We start from the raw sequence: 16,597 nt of genomic DNA on the forward strand, positions 1-16,597 counted from the left end.
ATTTCTACTTTGAATTCACTTCTTTTTTACTGCATATGTACTTTCAATTTTAATACTTAGATAATTTTAAATTGATGGAAGTTGTTTTGCATAATTCTTTGTAGTGAGTTAGACCATATTTGATGAAAGGCGTTAGTAGCACTAAGTTTAATTAAAAAATAATTCCAACCCCAAGGTTTCATGATCATAAATACAATGTTTTAGTTCTCAAATCAAATATATTTTCCTTGTCCTTAACAAGTTTTGGCTAATGAAATGTGATAATGCCTATTTGATTTTAATTGAGGATAAAATTTACAAAAATTTTCCATAATGCAAAGGTTATTGCAAGAAATTGTTAACGAAAAAATGACAGATTCTTATTTGTTGTTGTTTAGAATAACTACAACCTTTTTGGCATAGTTAAATGGATCCATTAGGTTTATGGTGCTTTAGATTAGAATTCATTACATTCAATAACATGGAGAATAGCCTTTCAAAGTTCAACCCCAATTTAGATGTTGTGCCACTCCTCCTCTATTTAATAAACTTATTTTGACAATGCTAGTGCTCACAAGCCTGGATGGTAGATAGTCAGTGATTGAAGGTATTGTCCAAATCTCTTGAGAAACTTTTGATAATTCTATACAAAGATCATTGTGGATAAATAATCACATTGAGGCTTTCAAATCTATATTGAAGACTTGAATGTTCATGAAGCCTTGGCATTGCTTATTTGAAAGTAATTTTTGCCTCTTCCCAACTAGCACTAAGCAATCACTTGTGTTTAGTCATTGGAAACTTTGGGATATATTAAAAGACATTTCCTAATGCATGAATTTTGTCATGAAGATTGAGTTTGAACTTCTATAATATTATTAGAACCATTTCTAGATGCATGAATTTTGTTATGAATACTGAATTTGGTCTTACAATATCTATAGCATCCTACACCAACTCTAGCATCTACAGTGCCTTTAGACCTATTCCTTCACATAATTGTCCATCTAAGCTACTTTAGCCATCCTTTTTACAACAACAAAACTCTCTATGTGATGAATGGGAGAAGTCAATAAAATTATTCAAGTTGATGTAGATATGATGTATCACTCAAAGTGGGCATAAAAAGTGATAAGCTTCCAGAATTTCATGTTTCTCCAGACACCAAGCAAGTGTCTAGAAGCTTCCCTCCTAACAACTAAAAGATGCAAGATGGTGTATCTGCAATAGTTGAGCACATAATAGCACATCTCTATTTCTCTATACAGAATAGTGACCAATCACTTAACTTTATTAGTCTTCTATTCTGTACTTGGTTTATGCAATGCATGCATATCTCAGTGTACACTGTAAACTAAGAAACTCATGGTATGCTATTCTTTTGTAATGTTGAAATGTTCTCAAAATAGAATTTTGACCTTTTCCATAGCTAGCCATGTATATTCTTGTTTTATGACAAAATTGTTCTTGATACTACAACAATGGCAAACACCATGAGAGACATCATAATTGGGTTGAAACTCAGAAGATGATAAGCATATTCCCCACTTAACAAATGAATTAGTAAACTGAAATGTTAGTGAAAACTCAAGTCTTCTGAGCACGTTACCTTGCAAAATAAATTTGCTAAGTACAAAAGCCAACAAATAAGATGGAATCAAATTATATGGCTTGCTTTCTAAATATTCTAAATACTATGGATTTTATCGTTATGTCTTACAAAAGTGATTGCTAATTGTCTTACTTCTCCAAGCCCATGCAAATTAAAGGTCCATCAATAAGATCTTTGTTAAGTATCAATTTCTATTTTGTGTTAATTTGTAAATATTTCACCTGATACTCTCTCCAATGGGCATAAAAGTTGTTAGTCTTGAACTTGGGCACTCAAACATCCCATGTTTACTAAAGTAAACTACAATAGTTGGGTGCCTTTATTTAGTGATGGTTTTTCCCAATTTTGAAATTTATATTTAACATTAGCTTTCCTAAATTTAGGCAGTGTCTGCTCTACTCTTTGACAATTATCAAAATGTTTTATTTCTATTTTTATTTTGTTTTTAAATTGTGGGTGTAGGACCCCTTTTTTCTAGTCTAGTTTTTAAGAGATGGAAAGCATGATAAGGCTCCAATTTTAATTAGTACTTTAGCTCTATTTTTGTGCATCCAAAGATAGTAGATTTATGTAATGACCATTAGCAATCACTTTTGTAAGACATAATGATAAAATCCATAGTATTTAGAATATTCAGAAAGAAAATCATATAATTTGATTCCATCTTATTAGTTGGCTTTCATACTTAGCAAATTTATTTTGCAAGGTAACGTACTCAAAAGACTTGAGTTTTCACTAACATTTTAGTTTACTGATTCATTTGTTAAGTGTGGAATCTGCTTACCATCTTCTACATTTTAACCTAATTATGATGTCTCTCATGGTGTTTGGTAATATATACCCATCCTCATTGATCGCAAAAACAAACGTCAACAAGATTGCACAAAAATGATAGGATAGATGTTTGTATTCATAAAATCCTCAACTGGCTAACAAAATGTCATGAAGGAAGGGAAAAATGAAGTCCATGTTTCATCAATGGTTCAAGTCTTTCAAGAATATGGTCAAAGGACACTACTTTAGTGATTTCAATCTCTAAATTCAATAGTCTTTTCTTTTCGTGACTCCAAACTCATTATTCCAATGGACACTACTTTAGTGATTCATACAAACTACTATTATCAGTATCACACTTCTCGTATTGAAATCAATCTAGCAATTTTACAAATTACAATCTCACATCAATAGCATACAAATAAAACTATAGAAAATAACAGAAAATAACACCACCAACACCTGAAGAAAATGGGCCATCCTCATGTTCCACAGGGTGACTCTTTCTACAAATTCTTGACAATTCAACTGGACTGTTATTATTTTTCAAATAGAATATATGTGTGCAGATCATGCATCGCTTCTTATGTTGAGCTTTATATAGTTTTTATAGTTCATTTCTTACAATAAATTAATCAAAAATACATGGGAGTCATTTGGCATACAACCAATCCCAATGTCTTTAAATATAAATCTTCAATAATGATACTATTCCACGCACATTTCCACTATTTTCTTATTACATTTATATCTTCCTTTCTAATTAAGGAGACATCTCCTTGAAAAGTGACATCCATTCTCTTGATCACTTCTTTTTGAGGGTAACTAGTTAGTCCCTTATTAATTGTTGTATTATATTCACTAAATGTTGCCATAACTACGATATAACTATCATCTCATGTTGTCTTTATGTTATATAGAATTGGAGCCTTTGCTCACCTCATGCCTTCTATTAATCATTGTCTTCTCCAATTGTTGCTTATTATAATTGCTTCCTTCTCAAGGAGTTGCTTCTCTTCATAATAGTGAATTGCCACCTTCATCATTTAAACATTGCCAATACTAGTTAAATTAAGTGCTTATTTGTATTCATTAGTCACCACACTTACATAATTTAGTTGCTGCCTTCTAGCATATGTATATGTATATTGGCAAGGGTAGTGAGCCATGCACTAGCTTTACATGGCTTTCTCTTGGGTGATAGTAGAAAAGTCTGTTAGTAGAGTAATTAAACATTAGTTTTAATTTGCATTTCTTTAAACATGGTAATTACTTATGATAGCTGTTAACTTGAATGTTGTTTGTATTTTTAAACATTTTTGTGAATAAGATAAAGTCGGCCAACTTCAAAAATAATAATTTAACTTTTAAATTTCTACCTCTGCCTCCTCAACTCTTTTAGGCATTTGTGTAACTCATCTTTATGATGACTTCAACCAGCTCTATGTCTTCCAACCTTTCCCTGACATTTCCTTGAAATTATAATCAAATCATTGTGACAATATTCTTGTCAATAACAATATTCCAACAAGATCTTTCCACATTTCATCTAGAATTTAAGGAAATGTACTGTAAAAGTGCGCTCAATTTATTTTTCTTTTACATCAAGTGTAACTTGCATAAAAGATTTTTTTCACCGACTTATTGCAAGTCTCTTTTTGTTGAAAGCTTAGCATGAATATAAAACTAAAAACTAAAAATTACATGAATACTTCTCATTCTTTTGCACTCTGAGACTTGTGATGGTTACCTAGTTCCATTCTGTGCTGGCTTGGAATCAAATTTGGCTGCCCAAAATCCTACCATGCAAATAGCAAGGTTTCAATATAGTTTTCAAACTTCTACCCACAATAACAAAGTTGATTATTTGGAAAATGGAAAGAAATTGGTTGGTAATGGAACTAGTAAATCTATTGGTGACATTGCTCAGGTAGGTATAATGGGAGATTTCGATGGTACATTGTTAATTTTGATCAAGTGATGGTTTTCCTTTTTATTTTTCTTGCTCACATTAAGAAAACTTGTACCAAAGGTTGGATTGACTAAAGACATCACCAATAGTGATAATCAACTAGGAAAGGATGCTAATAAAAGTATGATATCTTACTGGATTCTTATCAGTCTTCTTAAGTTAGCCCATGCCTACATTTGGTATTTTTTATGTGGATAGGTTAGGAATCCATTTGGTATTTCAGAGTTCATTCTCCAAATATGTTATTTAGTAATATAGACAACTATAAACATCTGAACCATGTATTCTAATGCAAGCACTGTCATTAGAGATGAAGTGGAGCTGACCCTTGATACTGTTGGGAATGAGGTTTTGGGAACTGCTGCCAAGATAGTGCTGTTAAAAGATTCAACAATAATAGTTAGTGATGGAACGACTCAGGAGGCTATTGAGAGAAGAGTTAATCAAATTAGGAGGATGATTGAGGTATGCCTTCTTGTCTGTGTGTGTTTTCTTTGGGCCTTAACATGGACTATCACTCTTATGCTTTGTAATTAGAGCACTTTAGTTTTATTCTTTTTGTTATTTCTCTTTTGTCTGCACCTAGTATCTCATCATGGTTAACACTCTTTCTTTTTTTGAGCATATCAATATATTGGCGAAGAATAACTCATTAGATAATTGTCCTATCATCAACCCAGCTTGTAGAATGTATTTGAAAATTGAATATTTTCTTTATTTCTAGGTTTCTAAACAAGATTATGAGAAAGAAAAATTGAATGAAAAGATTGCTAAACTATCTAGAGGAGTTGCAGTTATATAAGTGAAGTTATTGAAATGTGTCTAGTCTTTTGTAGTGTTTACTTATTAAATACTTCTCTGAGTAATAGATAAATTTTGTCAATGATAAAGTCTTAATGTCTCTCTCCTATTTCCAAAATTGTTTCTGATCTATTCTCCAAAAAAATTATTTGTGATATAAATACTTAATTTTCTTATTTACTTATGGTTTTCTGGTGTACTTTAATTGTTGTGGTTTTCTCAGTATAGGCAATGCCACACAATATATTTATAGTTGAGCCACTTGTAAATGGATGTAGTGCACTTCCAGATTTATTTAAATACCAAAGTGTGTGATAGAAACTCTTATTATTTTTCTTCAGCCAGGTAAATATTAGAAAGCTTGCCTACCATAACACCACCCAGGTCAGATTATAATTTCTAAGAACCAAAATATGATTAAACAATTCTTGATTCCACTTCACAAATGCATCATTTGATTTATAATCACTTGTAGCAATTAAAATATTATTTTTGATATAGATATTTAGCGTATTTATCAATCCTCGTCTTTAGTTATGTGCATCTCTTGTCTGCCCATAAAGTTGGACTTTGCCCTTCGTTTGTTATGATTTTTGAGTCTGTGATATAAAGCCTATGATATGATAGGTGTTTCTTTGGTTAGTTCTTTTTTATTATCGATGGTATTTGTATTTTCTCTAATTTATTCCAATCAATATTTCTCTTTTCATGATTACCCAAGGAACCTTATCACAAATATCTACCTTATCTAATCCATTGAGTTAATATGTTTTCACCAATGGTTGTTTATTCATAGATGTCTAATTATGATCATCATGCAACCTAAGATTGTCACTCATGTAAAATATACCTTCTGTATACAAGAAATGCTCTCTATAATCGTTGGCTAACTTAGATTGCAGTAGATAATATTTATTTACTCTGTAACTGGCTGCATATATATCATTCATTAAGATAGGCTTTATTGTTCCTATATCATTATGATAATAAATAAGCATGAGCCAAGTTAGGTGATGGATGATAAGAAGTATGATTGATAGGTAGGAGCACAAATAGAGACAAAGTTGAAGGAAAAGAAGTTATGAGTGGAGGATGCTTTGAATGCTACAAAGGTATGGCAGTCTTCTCTATAAATAACTTTGACATTTGATACAAATGCATAAAAATCTAATGCTAATTCCTATGCTAGCAACAATTAACTATTAAGCCATTTATGTATGGAATGACAAAGTCTTTTGTCTAATATTCTCTAATGGTGTAAAGAGGACTAATTCTTTTGTCTACTATCCTTTAATCCTCCCTCGTAGAATGACAAATTAATTGAAGTTATATTAATTATATTGGATTAGTTCACTAATTAATTTCTATAAATAGGTAGTTGTTGAAGAGGGCATTGTTGTTGGTGGATGGTGTGCTCCTTTGAGGCTTGTTGCAAAGGTTGATGCTATTAGAGATACACTTGAAAATGAGGAACAAAAGGTAGCTTAATTTTGTGTTTGCTACGCGAGCAAGTATGGTTGGCATGGAAGTGGCTTTATAATCCTTAATAGATATGTAGATAATGCTTTGTCATATAAGGCTTAGCTCTGCAATGTGTTTGTAACATCTAGCTCTAAAATGTGCTGGTTCTTTGGTGGTTGTAGATTGGTGCAGGTATTGTTAAACGAGCTTTGATCTACCTAGTGAAACTAATTACAAAGAATGAAGGAGTAAATGGAAGTGTTGTGGTTGAAAAGGTTATTACAACTCCTGAGAAATTGTTGAATAGAATAAACTATATTTAAACTCAATTCTTTCATAGCTATTCAATAGAATCTAGTTGATTTAAGCTCTTTTGCCTGGGTATAATGTCCTATTCAATTTCATTGGACATCAGCCTAAATGTAGATAGCTCCTTCTAGTCCTTATGAAGCCTATTGAATTTAAGTAAATTGACATTGTGCTTGGGTGTACAATCTTATTCAATTTCACTAGATGTCATAGGGTGAACCCATAATAATGGGATGAACAAACTTAGAAAACTTGCAAAAATTTTGCAATTACAAACACCGCACGTTCACGCAAACCTCACTGATATGTTCGTGTGAACATATAAGAGACGTATGTTCACGCGAACATATTAAGCCATGTTCGCACGAACATATAGTGCATGGACTTTCGGCGGTTAAAATCACTTTTCCAACTTTTTCAATTCATTTTTACGGTGACTACTATTCATTTTAAGCGTTCAGGCGAACGTGTCATTTGTGCTACCTCCATTAGCATCATCCTGTTGCTTTTGTTCTGATTCTCATCATCGGGTATGTCAAAATATTATTAATTTAATGTTTTCAATGTTTTTAAAGTTTTTTTTTTATGTTATCAAAGTAGATTTTAATGTTTTCAATACATTTTTTTAATGTTTTTAAAGCATATTTGAATGTTATTTACGTTTTTAATGATTTTCAAAGCATATCTAAATGTAAATTTAATATTTTTATTATTTATTTATATTAATTTAGAAAACATAAAAATATTATATAGAAAACATTAGAAAACAATTTTACAAAACATTAGGAAAAATAATATAAAATTTAGGATAAAACATTAGACAATAAATTTAGAAAAAACATTAAGAAAACATTAGAGAATTTATAATTTAATATAAAATTTAGAAAAAAAATTTAGCAAAAAAAGTAAAAAAAATTAAATTAATATTAGAAAATTTATAAAAAAACATTTAAAAATTTAGAAAAAATATAACAAAAATATTACAAAATTTAGAAAAAGCATTACAAAAACATTAGAAAATTTATAATTTAATATAAAATTTAGAAAATAAATTTATAAAAAATATTTTTAAAAAATAGAAAATTTAGAAAAAATATTTTAAAAAATTAGAAAATTTAGAAAAAAATATTACAAAAACATTAGAAAATTTAGAAAAAAATTTTAGAAAAAATATTACAAAAATATTAGAGAATTTATAATTTAATATAAAATTTAGAAAAAATATTAAAAAATAAATTTAGAAAAAAATTAGAAAAAATATTAGAAAATTTATAATTTAATATAAAATTTAGAAAACAATTTTTTAAAAAAATTTGCAAAAACATTAGTAAATTTAGAATTTAAAATAAAATTTAGAAAACAAATTTAGAAAAAACATTACAAAATTTATAATTTAATATAAATTTTAGAAAACAAATTTAGAAAAAAATTAGAAAAACATTAGAAAATTTATAATAATACAAATGTTAGAAATTTTTTTTTGAAAAACGTTAGAAAATTTATAATAATATAAATTTTAGAAAACAAATTTTAAAAAAATTAGAAAAATATTATAAAGTTTAGAAAACAAATTTAGAAAAACATTAGAAAAAATATTTCAAAAAACATTACAAAATTTATAATAATATAAATTTTAGAAATTTTTTTTAAAAAAAACATTGTGTGTGTGTGTGTGTGTGTGTGTGTGCGCGCGCGCGCGTGCATGTGTGTGTGTGTTAATGTTAAATGATGTTTATGTATATATGTCAAATTCATTATAATGTCTTAATTTTAGAAGTTTAATTAAATGACATATCTTAAGGGTCTAGATCCTAAATTGTACATGTAAAAATATAGATTAGAATGTCTACTTTTTTATTTTGAACATAGATGTAGATGTATATTTGTTCATGGTTAAGAGTAGATTTATGTACATGTTTTTAATAAATTCACATTTTTATATGTATAATTTGTGTATATGTTAACTATTGATCTTAATTTATCTTATAACTAAGTGTAATTAACTATATTTAATAACACATGTCTTAAGGGGAGATCCTAAATTATACATATATAAGAATGTAGATTAATTTGCATATCTAGGTATGAATATAACATACATGTACATTGAAACCCTAACCCTAACCATTATCCAAACCCTAACCCTAACCTTGATCTTAAAATTTAATTTCTAAACTCAAGATTATAAATGATAATAAATACCCTAAAACATAATCTTGAACCAAATGATAAACTTCATATGCTAAGTTCCCTTATCCTAAATTCTTAACCATGGACCTTAATATTAACCCCTAAATTTAATGCTAGAAATTATGTAAGTTCGTGTAAACCCTAACAATGTCATAAGGTCTTAAATCTTACCCTAAAATTGAACCTAATTACACTAAAACCCTATTTCAAAACTTAATTGAGGCCTAACTTACATAAAATTAAAACAAGTTGACCCTAATCCTAAATTGTTAAAAATTACATTTGAGATACATGCACATACATTCAAACACATGTACATAAATGAAGTATGACCCTTGTTTTAAATGATATATATGTAACCCAACTTGAAACCTAAACCTCGAAACATTATCATTTAAGAGTAATATAAATAATTTATTACCCTTTAATTGAATTCTCTAATAATAACCCCCAAAGTATAATAAAATCCTAGAACAATAAATTAACTCTAACCATAACCAAACTCTCAACTTTAAAGTTATCTTATACTTATATGCAAATCAATCTAGGTTTGGATCTGTTACAGATTATCTAGATCCATGATGTGTGATGTATGTTCAATTACATGTGTATAATTTTTAATGTTAAAAATAACAAATTGTGTGTACAGTAGGTAGTTTAGCTCTTCATACATTTCTACAGATATGGCTTCACACGATCAGCTTGATGCAGCTCTTGTTGTGGCACCTAATGTAGTTCCTATTGTAGCTCCTACTGTGACACAAGTTGATGCAGTCCCTGTTGCAGCGCCTGATGCAGTTCTTGATCTGGCTCCTCATGCAGCTTATGGTGGGGCTCATTCTGTAGCTTTTGGTAGGGCTTGTTGTGTACCTCGATGTAGGGTTCATCATGTAGCTCATGTTTTAGCTCTTGGTGTGGCTCTTGGTGGTGTAGGTCCTGCCGTGGCTCCTAGTGCGGCTCCTGTTCTAGGTCAGGCTGCACCTACAGCTCCTACTTGAGGACCTACTGCACCACCTCCACGCATTGATATTGATGCTTTATTTTCATTTTTAGAGCAGGAGGTTGCTAGACTGCAACACTCTATATTGACCTCTAATCATGGTCTTTATAGAGATATATGTACTACGATATGTAAGAGTTCACAAAATTTGACAGCTAGGTTTAGAGCTCACCATTCATTTACTCCTACCATATTAGCTTCCATATCTAGGGATCTTAAGGTTGAGGTTTCAGGAAATGCATCATTCGATGATGTCAAGAGGGTAGCCCCCAAAGATGTCATCCAGAGAGAGCTCTTTCCAGCTTATGAGGGAACACAGGGTAGGGTGAGAGGCTACAGAGTCACACGATGCAGAGACCCTATTATTGCTAGCATAATCTATCCATGATTTTTAGTTGCATATGGTTGTTATCCTAATAATGACTAGACACCCCTTTATTTTGCATAGTAGTTGTACACTGAGTTTTGTACAAGGCTCAACGTCAACTTGGATATTCCTGATTATTGCAGACAGGGGCGTGGTCAGATCGCAGATCGTGACCAGTACCGCAGTGTAGATTGTCTGCCACTTGCAGATCTTGAACAATTTGTTGGACCGAGGATACCTCCTATGATTCTTGCACATGTGCCTATTGCAGATAGAGCCATCATTGCTTCCCAGAGGGAAGTAATTGACAATATTGGGCACATTGCATCTGCGGCAGCTAGTATCACATCAGATTCTATTGGTTGCTATGTTCATAGTCAACGTCCTCATCCACTTGGTCGACCATCTTCACAGGCATCTAGTAGCACTTCAGGTGCCTCCTTTGATGATGCATATAGAGTTGTTGGGCTACCATTGCCAAGCGATATTCGTGGTCTTTTAGGATAGCAGACACATATGGATATGGCACTGTATTTTTTGGAGGATATGTTGCACTTTATTAGCTATATTTCTGATACATAGAGGATTCTAGTGCACTCGGTGATAGATGTTGTTAGACAGCATCAAAGCCCCGACATAGTTCCACAGACACAGGTCGCCACACCAGTGACAGATGATACACCTATGCGTAGCTCATAGCATTCGGCACTAGACTCACAACACTCTATATATGACTCGAGCATATGAGCTGGAGATGTCCATATCACAGCTAAGGGTCTTGATGATTTTGGTGAGCAGTTGCAAGGCTTGTCTGAGATTGATACTAGTTCGAGCCTGGGTATTTCATTGTACATGGACTTGTTGTTCGAACCTGGCAGCACTAATTCTACACCAAATGTACCCAGCCAGTTACACAGTCCACTTCACTCAGATTTACTAGCAGTTGGACATGGATTTTTAGGCTCAGGTGCATTAGTAGATGATACAATGGAGTCTGCTGATCATCCTCCACCTCCGGAGACCCAGGTACATATATAATTTATTTTTAATTTTAAATATATATGAAATTAAAAAATATGTTCATTTATTGAAAAATTTAGTTCAAATATATATGTGGATATTTAATTTAATCTTTAACTCGTAATAAATCATGTAGGCACAGGTCGCTGAGCACATGGTTACACATACTGTTGGTTGAGGGCATCATGTACATGAGAGAGATGATTCTATTGAGGCACCTGGTAGTGCTCAGGTACATGAGTTTTAAATAGTTTGTTTAAAATTATTTAAATATTTTGAAAACTAGATATATATCTATATATATGCAAGTTCGTATTTAATTTGAATGTACATGTACATGATGCACGTATGTATATATATGTTTTAAAGATAGAACTCTAACACATGTATGTATATATGTATATATATTTGCAAGGCTTGGTTGATGTGCCTCGGTGAGAGGATGTATAGGAGACTCGATCAGAGGGTCATTCTGTTCATATGCGTCTTGAGGGGTCCCTCTAGTAGTAGATCAGATTTATATATTTTTTGATGCATTTATATATTGGAGGTCCAGTTTACATGTACACATGTGTATTTCAGTTCCTTGATGACATGCATGTACTTTCACTATTTATTTGATTATTGAGTATTTCAGTAGTTAGATACCATCACATGTACGTATATATGACTTTTTATATTTTGATACATACGTGTATTTATTCAAGATTTACAATTTACATTTCAGATACATAGAGATATATTAGATCTATAGATGTTTATTCTTGAGACGTGTATATGTGTACATTTGTGTATTTTTTTGTGTTATAGCTATAGAACATGATCTTGAGATGTGTGTACATGTATATCAACTATCAATTAGTAGGAAGTTAGAAAGATAAATATTTCTTAAATTATCAATTACTAACCTGCTAAAGATAAATATTAGTCTTATGTGGATAAAAATATGTTAATTAGGTAAGCCAATACATTATTTTAGAGAACTTTTACAAAATATAATATTAAGAAAACATATTAATTTAAACTAATTTAAACTTTAAGAGTACATGACTGTAGATGTAATAAAGTAACATTAAAATATATAGTTTTTTAATAAACTAACCTAAATGATAACTATGAACTTATAATCTTACAATTTTAAAAACACATGTTTAATTTTCACTTATGAAATTCAATCTAGTTTGAAAAAAATTTGATAAATGAATTTAAATTATCAAATTCATCCATGGTACAATTAATTTAAATTATTAAATTATATAGTTTTTTAATAAACTAAATTTGATAATTAAGAACTTATGATCATACAATTAAAAACACATTTAGTTCAAGATGAAATTCAATAGTTTGAAAAGAAGTTGATATTTAAGACTTTTAACATAGATAATGAAATTGTGTAAGTTCGAAATTGTAACATAGATAATGAAAGTGTTGAAGTATGAAAAATACATAGAGGTTATGTAAGACAAGAAAGCAATGTTAGAAGTATGTGATGCAGTCCCTCATTTGTGTCCCAAGGAACTAATTGGTTTTGGAGTTCCTAGGAAACTTATTGGCTAGCATTCAAAGGAAATCAATGCCTTCATCCAAGGGCCACCTTTTTTCTACTATGAGAATGATGCTTTTGAGTTTAATGATATTTGGAAGACAATATCTGAACAATTTAATAGTGTTGAATCAGAGTTGGTGGACTCAACGTTCTTTTCAGCTTTCAGAAGAGGAAGAGGGTATGTGCATAACCTTCCAATAGAAGAGCGATTTCAAGCATAACCTCTCCCCCCCATGACTATTCAAGAAGCACTTCTGCAAATAAAAAAGTATTGGCCTTCATAGGATCAAAGGACAAAATTGAATTCCATAGACTCAAGATGATGTGGCACTATCCTTATTAATCAACTGAGAGTTATGATTCAGAATTCACGAGGGCATCTGCAAGATAGTGCATAGAAATATATACTTCAAAAGTGTGAAGAATGGCATTTGGTATGGGTGGGGCCAGGTGATCTCTACTATTTGATGAAGGATGAGTGTTATCAATCCAAAATGATATGACTAAATTTTTTAATAATTCTTCAATTCTATCAGAATGAGGTGCTCTATACATGATTGCCCAGTTGCCCTCCATAGTACTGTCATCCACAATTAATCTTCTCTTAACATATTGTCTCATTGTTTTCCTACTAAAACCCATTTTTGATGAAATTGAAGATATTTGTCTATTTTGAGACATATTTTTACTTACAACAGACATCAACATCACTTTTCTTGCCACAAACTTATCTTTAGTTTGAGAGTGTTTTCCTATGTTTCTCAAACCTTGTTTAACATTTTCAATCAAATCAGTTTGCATGCTAGAAAATCTTCTCTTCTTTGATGTTGTGTTTACACCTAACAACTTAAATGCCTCTTCCAACTTTTTTTGTGTAAGCAAAAGTGAAAGCAACTGAGCTTGTTCAAGTGTTTCAATGTTATCAAATTGAGTCATAATTTCTCTTATCTTCTTCTTCATTGACCTTTTCTTAGACAAACTTAATGGTTGAACACTAGCTGCAAGTTTTCGCAATTTATCTACATCCATTTTAAGTAAATGATCTAAATTCTTATGAGAAATACCATACTTTACAGATTGGACAATATTTAAGAGTTCATCCATACCAGTTCCTACACCTGATCCCAACCCTTCTCTGATTTCTGTTACTAGAATTTCTACAGGGACCGATCTTGAGCCTTCTCCAACATCTATTGTTTGAGATTCAACAGGAAAAGATTCTGACCCTTCTCCGACTTCTATTATTTGAACCTCTGTAGGGACTGATCTTGAACCTTCTTCAACATTCATTGTTTGAGATTCCATAGGGAGTCTTCCTAACCTCTCTCCCATATGCACTACTTCTACTTCTGTTGAGCCTTCTTCAACATTTCCTTCACCTTGTTTAATTCGATGATAATGTGCCGTAGTCTTTTGAATATTTCTTTGTTCTGCTTCATCAGATCTTTTCCTTGCATATTTTTTTTTCCTTCCTTTCTTGTTTCCCATTATAAAATAAATAATAATAATAATTTATCCCTTACCTCAAGATAAAATTTGCGCAATAACCTGATAAAAAAATCACTGTACAGATTTGTCTGTCGTTGTTGGTACTTTTAAATTGTTTGACAAAAATCAATAGAATGCAGTCATCTACAACAAAGCATAAATATTCTTCATTATATGACTAAAATCTGTGAGTTGCATTCTTTACAAGTGGCAAAGCACAAAATCCTTCTAAAGCCATCATTGAATCACAAACAAATAACATGGTATGAATACTAGAATGTTTCTCCTAAAAAATAAATTGCTTTTCATTTTATGGAAAAATATCAGTCTATTTTTTCAAGAATAAATTGTTGCATAAAAGACAATGGCATCGACTATCAAAAGAAGCAAACATAATGTTAGAAATCTCCTCTTTCGTTTGTAGCTCTGATGTCCTTCTTTCTTCTCCAAATGATGTAGCTCCAAATGATGTGAGTCCTAAAATCAAATCTTAACATCCTTTTGCGATATTTAGGAATTGGTGGTATCTCATCAAACAAGGGATTAACATTGATGTGTTCAAATGTACCTTGGAGGATTTCGATGGTTGATTCTTGATGAGACCTTATAGGTGCCATTATTGCATTTGACAACTCCAAAGGTTGTGTCCTAATGAGTGCTAGCATGATACCTCAGAATGCAGATGTAGTGGAGGGAAACCTAAATGAACTTTATGCCTCCCAAGTGCGCACCTAGACTAGCAACTGTGCACTTGATGAAAAAGGGTTGCAGTTGGTAAAACAAGGTTGCAGGGTGCCTAAAATGCAAATTTTGAGTGTTTTGAGTGATTTAGAGTGTTTCCTAAGGTCTTGGAATGCAATGCAAGGTGTGGAAGTGCAGATTAGGATTTTGGAACTTAGAATGAAACACCTAATTACCAAGTGCACCCTAAAACTACCAATTGTGCCCATGAAGTGTGCAGTTGGTAAAATAGGGTTGCAGTTGGTAAAAGAGGTCAAAACTTGATAATTAAGATGTGGGTATGCAAGATATGAGTGTTTTTGGGATTTTTAAGTGTTTAGGGATGTTATGCAATGTGAGGAAATGCTAAATGACCTAGGATTTTGATATGCAAAGTGAAAATGTCCTAGGGATGTTATGCAAGTGCAAATGCAAGGTGTCATTTTGAAGGTATGCAAGATGAAGATTATGATATGCAAAATGAAGGTTAGGGTTATGTTTTGGACTTGGCAAGGATGCTAAAGGTAGGTGTATGCAAAGTGGACTATGCAAGGGATGGTTTCCTAGGGTTGATAATGACGTTTAGGCTATGCAAAATGAGGATAGGTGATCAAGAAAACAAGTTGGTTGATGGACAATTTGATAGGGTTTGATAGTGAAAATGATGCTAGGGTTTGAACAAAGCAATATGAGGGGGATATACCACTAGGGTAAGTCAAAAATGACATTTAGGAATATGATTATGCTAATGATAGAGGTATACATAAGGTTTTTTGAACTTAGGTGAAATCTTGACAAGGTTTTGACAATGTTTGATGTTTTGACAAGGTTTTGCAAGTTTCCAAGGTGTAAATTTGAATGTTGGCTTTTATCTTGATTATGTTTTACACACACGCAAGACACATTAAGACAAGAATAGCTATTGTTAAAAGTGAACAATCACACCACAACCTAGGCTTTAGAACTGTATCCACTGAATTCCTATTTGAACCAAATTTCAACCGTGCTTATCCAGAGCATACAACTTACGACCTTGGCATCACAAACTCAGTGCACTCACTTCTTAGGGCTATCAGGATCCACGTCTCAAGGGGTATGACTTCCCAAGGGACTGTTGTCTCTACTAAGGAACGCAAGAATGTAGGATGTCTTCACGGGCATGGGTGACCCCTTGAGCCAGTGGATAGAAAGGATTTTGGCCACTAAAACATGGTTTTTAGTAAGGGCATTCCGTTCAGCAAGTGAGTGATAAACTTCCTCAGAAGGTCTCCCAACCTCAAGAACTGAGGTTTGATGAACCATAAGGGTACTGGAGGAGAGCTATCACTTAGCAATACCATCGACACAGCTTTCACCGT

At 31.8% G+C, this 16,597-nt stretch overlaps 1 pseudogene; it reads left to right on the plus strand.

The window, feature by feature from the left end:
* Positions 1-4,616: 4,616 nt before the first annotated feature.
* On the plus strand, positions 4,617-6,922 carry LOC149562503 (ruBisCO large subunit-binding protein subunit beta, chloroplastic pseudogene; annotated as a pseudogene).
* The last annotated feature ends 9,675 nt before the right edge of the window (positions 6,923-16,597 follow it).

Source organism: Cupressus sempervirens, chromosome 4 (genome assembly GCF_028749045.1).
Source record: "Cupressus sempervirens isolate cs-2001-9-10 chromosome 4, ASM2874904v1, whole genome shotgun sequence".
In the NCBI taxonomy this organism is placed as follows: Eukaryota; Viridiplantae; Streptophyta; class Pinopsida; order Cupressales; family Cupressaceae; genus Cupressus; species Cupressus sempervirens.